Source organism: Notolepis coatsorum (assembly GCF_963971535.1).
Source record: "Notolepis coatsorum genome assembly, chromosome: 6".
Lineage (NCBI taxonomy): Eukaryota > Metazoa > Chordata > Actinopteri > Aulopiformes > Paralepididae > Notolepis > Notolepis coatsorum.
Window position 1 is genome coordinate 153,500,332 of NC_140170.1, and position 8,304 is coordinate 153,508,635.

Genomic DNA, 8,304 nt, shown 5'->3' on the forward strand with positions numbered 1-8,304 from the left:
TGAGAAGCCGTCGGTCTTGCTGAGTTTGTTATTTGAACCGAAGAGAATGGACTCTGTTTTGCCCATGTGTAATGATAGTTTGTTATCAGCGAGCCATATGCAGATTTTGCCTAGTTTGCCCAGGGTTTTTTCAACCTGTAACTTGTTCTTGTCAGAGACCAGCAGGGCTGAGTCGTCCGCAAACAGGAACAAGTTGCAGTCACAAGCTGACGACATGTCATTTGCATAAATTAGGAACAGTAGCGGTCCTAGTATGCTTCCTTGTGGAACACCACAGCTCACTGTGAGGGGGGGGGTATAGGGCAGGGGTTCCCAAACTTTTCAGGCCGGGGCCCAGAAAATAAGGCGTCAGAGAGCCGCGGCCCAATGCACATCGTCTGGCTTTTTTTTTTTTTTTTTTTGCCAGGCGACCGATTTTTTAAGCCAAATATCACTTCGATCCTATTAAGTTAGTTCAAGTTAGTTATTCATTTATATGTGCTATTTATGAGAGGGCTAACTTGTTGCAAAATAATAATGATAATAATAATAGCCTCATTAAAATACTATTGTTGCTTCGGTTGTTTTCAGCGTTTTATGTGCATAATCTGTTATTTAGTTTGAAATGTTCGTTGAAATAAGTAGATTTTTCGTTTTTGTTTATTTATTAAGTTAATATAAAACCATATAGTCACATTTTAGAATACAATAGAATAGAATTTTAGAATACAACTAGAAACACTGTCCTGGCATGCTTCTAAGTTCAGTGGCCTGACCAAAAAAATTTAAATAAAAAAATTAAAAATTAAAAAATTAAAAATTAAAAAAATATTTTTTTTATATATTTTTTTTATTTTTTTTTAATCATCTCGCGGCCCACCCGTGGCTGCTCGCGGCCCACCTTTGGGTCGCGACCCCGACTTTGGGAACCACTGTACCGTTTACCTCCACCATCTGTTCTCTCCCCTCCAGATAGGATTGCATCCAGCTCACTGATAGACTATCAAAACCAATTGCTTTTAGCTTGTCAAACAGAATGGTGTGATTGACAGTGTCGAAGGCCTTTTGTAGGTCCAGAAGCCACTAACCCCACTACCCTCAGTACCTACACAATCAGACAGGAGCCACTAACACTACTACCCTCAGTACCTACACAATCAGACAGAAGCCACTAATCCTACTAGCCTCAGGACCTACACAATCAGACAGGAGCTACTAACCCCACTACCCTCAGTACCTACACAATCAGACAGGAGCTACTAACCCCACTACCCTCAGTACCTACACAATCAGACAGAAGCTACTAACATTACCAATAATGTTCTTTTTATATTATTTTAACCTTCTTAAATAATTTGTACCTTTCACGCAATCCTTCAAGCAATATTTATTGTACTGTCAAGTCAAACTGAAATCTCTACACATCCTGAACCCAGACATGAGTGTATTGTTGTATGTTTAAGTATGTTGCATTCACTAGCCCACATAACATTAGTCACAAGAGTGGTGATCTTTGTATGTTGCATAGATAATTTTGTCATATGATGCATAATGTAGAGCACCAGCAATGCATGATGGTAGAGAGTCATTTAATTTACTTTGACTTGTTAAACTTCTACAATGTGTATTTTATTGCTTATATTTGTCTGTTTCTATGTTTGTATTTGTCTGTTTCTTAACCTTTAGTGTATTTAGTAAATTAGTATATTTAGTGTTTACATTTACATTTACATTTAGTCATTTAGCTGACGCTTTTATCCAAAGCGACTTACAAGTTCTGTATGACAAGACAGCAAGAAGGGTACAACTCTATCAGCTGAGTAACAATGTTCATCAAGTGTTGCGTGTTACAGTGTAGGTTAGTTTATTAGGACAAGTGCATGACAGTAAGGTTAGTCGGGGTTAGATTTTTTTTTTTTTTTTTTTTTTTTTTAATCATTTCAGATAATGGTTGAAGAAGTGAGTCTTTAGTCGACGGCGAAAGATTGGACGGGATTCGGCTGTCCTAACTGGGATGGGTAGTTCATTCCACCATTGTGGGGCAAGGACTGAGAATAGGCGGCTTCTCTTTGATGACCCTCCGGGAGCTTGGATAGGAGTAGGTCTGAGGCGCCCAGAAGATGCAGAGCGTAGGGGTCTTGAGGGTGTGTAGTTAGAGACCATTGACCGGAGGTAGGCGGGAGCGGTTCCCTTTGCTGCACGGTATGCTAGGTCGAGGGCCTTGAAGCGGATACGTGCAGCAATGGGGAGCCAGTGCAGGTCCCTAAGAAGTGGGGTGACATGGGCCGACTTTGGTAGGTTTGATATCAGGCGGGCCGCTGCGTTTTGAATGAGTTGAAGAGGCTTGGTGGCAGTGGCCGGGAGGCCAGCTAGCAGTGCGTTGCAGTAGTCGAGGCGGGAGATGACTGTTGATTGGATGAGGAGTTGGGTGGCTTCTTTTGTCAGGAAGGGGCGTATCCTTCTGACGTTGCTCAGGAGGAATCTGCAGGTTCTGGTTGTCGCTGCGATGTGAGCAGAGAAGTTCAACTGGTCGTCGAGGACAACACCAAGGTTCTTGGCGGTCGGGGACGCGGTCACAGCTGCATTCTCGACTGTGATGGAGAGGTCGGTCAGGGGGGAGGATTTGGCCGGCAGGTGGAGCAATTCTGTTTTGCTTAGGTTCAGTTTGAGGTGGTTGGTCGTCATCCAGGCGGAGATGTCGGACAGACAGGCCGAGATCCGCTCAGAGACGTGGATATCTGAGGGAGGGAAGGAGAGGAAGAGTTGAGTATCATCGGCATAACAATGATATGAGAAGCCATGAGACGTGATAATGTTACCCAGTGATTTAGTGTAGAGGGAGAAGAGAAGGGGTCCTAGGACCGAGCCCTGGGGGACACCCGTCCGGAGGGGGCGGGTGGCCGACAGAGTCCCTCTCCATGACACTTGGTAGGAGCGGTCGTTGAGGTATGTTTACAACCATATTTATTGTAATGTATAATATAACTGATGGATCACACTGCTTGTCAGGCTGGATGACATAGTAGACATCTGGACAAAAACTGGAGCCCCCCAGGGAACAGTTTTGGCGCCCTTCCTCTTTGTTCTTTATACTGTGGACTGCAGACATAGCGAGGCCATGTGCCATATGCAAAAGATTTCTGACGACACAGCGCTGATCGGTCTAATAAACAAAGGCGATGACCAAGCCTATAAAAAGGAGATTGAGTCATTTGTCCACTGGTGCGATGCCAACTTATTGGAATTAAACATCGGAAAAAACCAAGGAGTTGGTCATCAACTTCAGTAGGAAGAAGGTGAATGTCTCTCCTGTCATCATTAGGGGGCAGGAGGTTGAAATAGTCCAGTCCTATAGATACCTTGGCGTTCACCTGGACGGTAAGCTGGACTGGAAGCACAACACAGATGCTGTGTTTAAAAAAGCCCAGTCTCGGCTCTTTCATCTCAGAAAACTTTGTTCTTTTGACATCAGCAGGTCACTTCTCTATGTATTTTACCAAGGTATCCTGGCTAGTGTCCTGTTCAATGCTGTTCTCTGCTGGGGGGGGGGGGCAGCATCACTGTTTCGGACAAACCGTATTAAAATCATCAAAAAGGCTGGCTCAGGCGCCCCAGTGGCGAACCACATAGCGCGCTCAGCCGCGACACGGCCGACCTGGGTTCGACTCCCGAACCCGTCGTTATTTGCCGAATGTCTTCCCCCCACTCTGTCTCCCATTCCCCATCTGTCTCTCCCTACTGGACTGCCCAGTAGAAATAAAGCGATAAAACGCAAAAAAAAAAAAAAAAGAAAAAAAAAAAAGGCTGGCTCAGTGATTGGCCTTCCTCCTGATTCCCTGGAGATTACCATAGCCAAGCGAACCAGGACTAAACTGAACACCATTTTATCTTTTGTAGGCCACCCATTGTTTAGTGTTTTCGATGCTCTGCGAAGCTCATTTAGTAACAGATTGCTGATGCCTCAATGCTCTACTGAGCGATTGAGAAGGTCCTTTGTACCTGCTGCGGTAAAATGTTTTAACGAATACCGATAGCACTGTGTTAAGAGGCTCTCCTATTGTGTTGTGTATCCTGTAGTGTATTCTATCATGTAACTGTGTCTTTCATGTTTGTATATGTGTATTCGCTCTGGTGGCAAACCATGATTCCCCTCTGGGATTAAGAAATAAACCATACCATACCATACTTGCTCATGTGTATATTCAGAGTTAATTATATTATTTACACTGCCTATTTTTTACTTCTACTGTACTATAATTGTATTGCCTGTATTTACAGTATGTCTTCTATTACCCTGCCCATACCTGTACCCCCCCCTCCCCCATGCTGCTATGATGCCTGAATTTCCCCCAAGAGGATCAATAAAGGAATATCTTATCTTAGTTAGCACGACTCTTCAAGATGGAAAGCAAGTTGATACAGTGCAGAGGTGCAACAGCGATGAGTGCTTATCACTGTTGCAGACGTTAAGTGTCAGACTAACAAAGTATCCAATCCCTTTTCATCTTCAGTGGTGGGGCTCCCTTTTTGTTTAAATTCAGATTGCAGAATGAGCCTTTTATTATAATAAAAGTAAAATGCAAGATACTTGCCCTTGCCCTAATGATCAGGATAAACGCTCAATGAAGAAACCCTATCCCCTTGCCACACATCTATGCTACTCAGTTTATTCTGAGAAGAGAGGAGGGTGGTGACCCAATACCTAGGATACCACCCAAGAGCCAGACCAGGCTTCACTCCGCCCAAAACCCAATCTCCCTATTTATAATAAAACACAAGACACATGGGCCCTAATGATAAGGATAAGCACTCAATGAAGAAACCTAATCCCCCTAGCAAACATCTATGCTACTCATAGTGGTCAAATCAAAAGGTCATATGTATATATATATATACTGTATGGGGGGGGGGGGTGTAGGAGGAAAGGGTTTAAATGTGAGCTCCAGGTGTTGACAATGCCAACGCTACATAGTATACCCTACCACATGGCCCCCAATGACCACCACCATCCAACATGTCCATAGCTAGGCAGCGAGAGCCAGCACATCACCAGGGTTATCAAGCGGGCACCTCCCTTCACTGGTGTTTGTCAGGTTAGGCCCACGACACCTGCTCCACTACCAGCTTCCTCCTTTCTGTGGGACCTGCTTTACTCCATACTGGCTTCCCTGAGCTGAGCCCCAGGCCCCCCCCCCCCCCCCCCCGGCCTTGTGTGTTCTATGCATCCGACAAATGGAATGTGCTGAGAAAGGACTCTACCGATCAACATTTGTCGTGGGAAATAGGAACCAGAAATCAGAGCTATCCCTTTAACTCGGTGTGAGATGTGCTGCTTGGCGGTGGGGAGCAGGACGTGATTAGAGTCACTACATTAATTCTGCACCAGAGCAGCATAATCTCTTTGTGGTTCAGCGAGTTCATACTTCATACTTGGCAAGATGTCAGTCAACGGCATGCGGTCCCCGGACACTTGGCATCTGTTGTGGTCCAAGATAAAGACCAGCCCTCCTGCCCTGATTGGACCGGTCCGAACTGCTCCAGGAGAAGTGGCTGATGGCGGTGATGTGTTTTGGAGACCCTGAAGTAGGGATGCAGCCCTAGATGTTTTTTTTTCTGGGCGATATCAGATGTTGTCCAACCTATAACGGCCAATGTTGACATCGATTGTCTTTTCTCAGATAATGAAGTGGTATCGTGAGGGTTCAGGGGGGGGGGGGTCACAACACTACTTGTGAGAAATATAATAAAATTAAAGGAGCAATGAACTGAACTCCATATGTCAGTGTTATTCATTTCTTCACTTTGCACATGCATTAAGCAAAACTACCTGTCAAATCGACCAAAACCAGTCCATCATCAGCCAATAGTCTGCTGATATCAGTGCATCACTATCTTGAAGTGATACAAATATTTACTTTATTTTTTCTAAATTATATTCACATCCATAATTGCTGAGCAACTACTCATTATTTCATATATATCAACAGTCATTCAATTAAACATTTCTGAGTGCAGTATCATCAGATAGTATCATCAGATTGGCTACATTGCCTTTTTCTACCTTAGGGTTATGGTTTTATCTTTTACTATTTACATGTTTTGTTCTAATGTTATATAGCAAACAACCATGGATATGGTTAAGTAGCCTATTTTCTTTATTGTTAATAGCTAAAGTTACCTTGCCATCAGCTCCAGACCACTGGTCTGACCACATGAACCACATGAACCACTGGTCTGACCACATGAACCACATGAACCACTGGTCTGACCACATGAACCACATGAACCACTGGTCTGACCACATGAACCACATGAACCACTGGTCTGACCACATGAACCACATGAACCACTGGTCTGACCACATGAACCACATGAACCACTGGTCTGACCACATGAACCACTGGTCTGACCACATGAACCACTGAGACCACTGGTCTGACCACATGAACCACTGGTCTGACCACATGAACCACTGGTCTGACCACATGAACCACTGAGACCACTGGTCTGACCACATGAACCACTGGTCTGACCACATGAACCACTGGTCTGACCACATGAACCACTGGTCTGACCACATGAACCACTGGTCTGACCACATGAACCACTGGTCTGACCACATGAACCACTGGTCTGACCACATGAACCACTGGTCTGACCACATGAACCACTGGTCTGACCACATGAACCACTGGTCTGATCACATGAACCACTGGTCTGACCACATGAACCACTGGTCTGATCACATGAACCACTGGTCTGACCACATGAACCACTGGTCTGACCACATGAACCACTGGTCTGACCACATGAACCACTGGTCTGACCACATTAACGACTGGTCTGATCACAAGAACCACTGGTCTGACCACATGAACCACTGGTCTGACCACATGAACCACTGGTCTAATCACAAGAACCACTGGTCTGATCACAAGAACCACTGGTCTGACCACTGTAGTGTATTTCTATATAAACTAAAATGCTTATTTTATATTCTGTGTGTTTCAAGGTATTTTAGTTTAAGCATCTGGTGAGGAAGTGGTGACCTTAGACAACCTGTAGGTTCAACTTATGGCCAAGCATGTCAATACTGATTTGTTTGTACCATAAAATTCCCATTGAGGAGCCAGACCAAAGAGACTGAGTGTCAAACCATCTGTGGGGAGTGGTTTGCTTCCAAGGAATAATGTTTTAAGATATAAGGAGTGACTATGTCTCAGTGTGGTCAGACAGAAACCGATTTGAGAAAGTTCCATGTTTTGGCTTGAGTTCTGTCCTGGTGAATACTCAATAAACCTTTGTTATAACGCACCAACTGGAGTCTGACAGTCCTTCTCTTATTCAAATAAGATATCCTACACCACATGAACCACTGGTCTGATCACATGAACCACTGGTCTGACCACATGAACCACTGGTCTGACCACATGAACCACTGGTCTGACCACATGAACCACTGGTCTGACCACATGAACCACTGGTCTGACCACATGAACCACTGGTCTGATCACAAGAACCACTGGGACCACTGGTTTGACCACATGAACCACTGAGACCACTGGTCTGACCACATATAAACATATAAATTCAGAATTGTATTCATCCTTTTAAAAAGGGATTTTTGTTGTATTTTGGGTGCATGATGATGGTGTATTTAACCGATTTACAGACAACAAGGTTAAGCAAGACTAACGATTTGACTTGAGATTGACAAATATATTGAATATCTTGTTTATAATATTGAAATTGATTCCTGATATTTAAGCAGTCGATTGCTATTGCGAGTGTCAGTTAAGCTAATGATGTGAATGACATGCACTGAGTTCTTTTAGCAAGGACATTGTCTCCTACTTATTTTGTTGGACAGACCATTGAATGAACTACAACCCCTGCTGGGTATTTCAGTGCTTGGGAATGTTTAATCCACATTGACCTCTAGATAGATATCAGTTTCAGTCTTGGTTTTTGTGTAAGTGAATGTTAGAGAGATAATTTTGACTTTTCAGTTCAGTACTCTCTACTGTCCAGTTCAGCACCACGGATAGCAACAATGTCACTTTGTTTGCCTGCAAGCAGTGAAAACTCTTCTCACAAGTCACTTTGTTTGTGTGAATGCAGTGAAAACTCTGCTCATAAGTCCGCTCCGAGATCCACGTCTCTGAGCGGATCTCGGCCTGTCTGTCCGACATCTCCGCCTGGATGACGACCAACCACCTCAAACTGAACCTAAGCAAAACAGAATTGCTCCACCTGCTGGCCAAATCCTCCCCCCTGACGACCTTTCCATCACAGTCGAGAATGCAGCTGTGACCACGTCCCCGA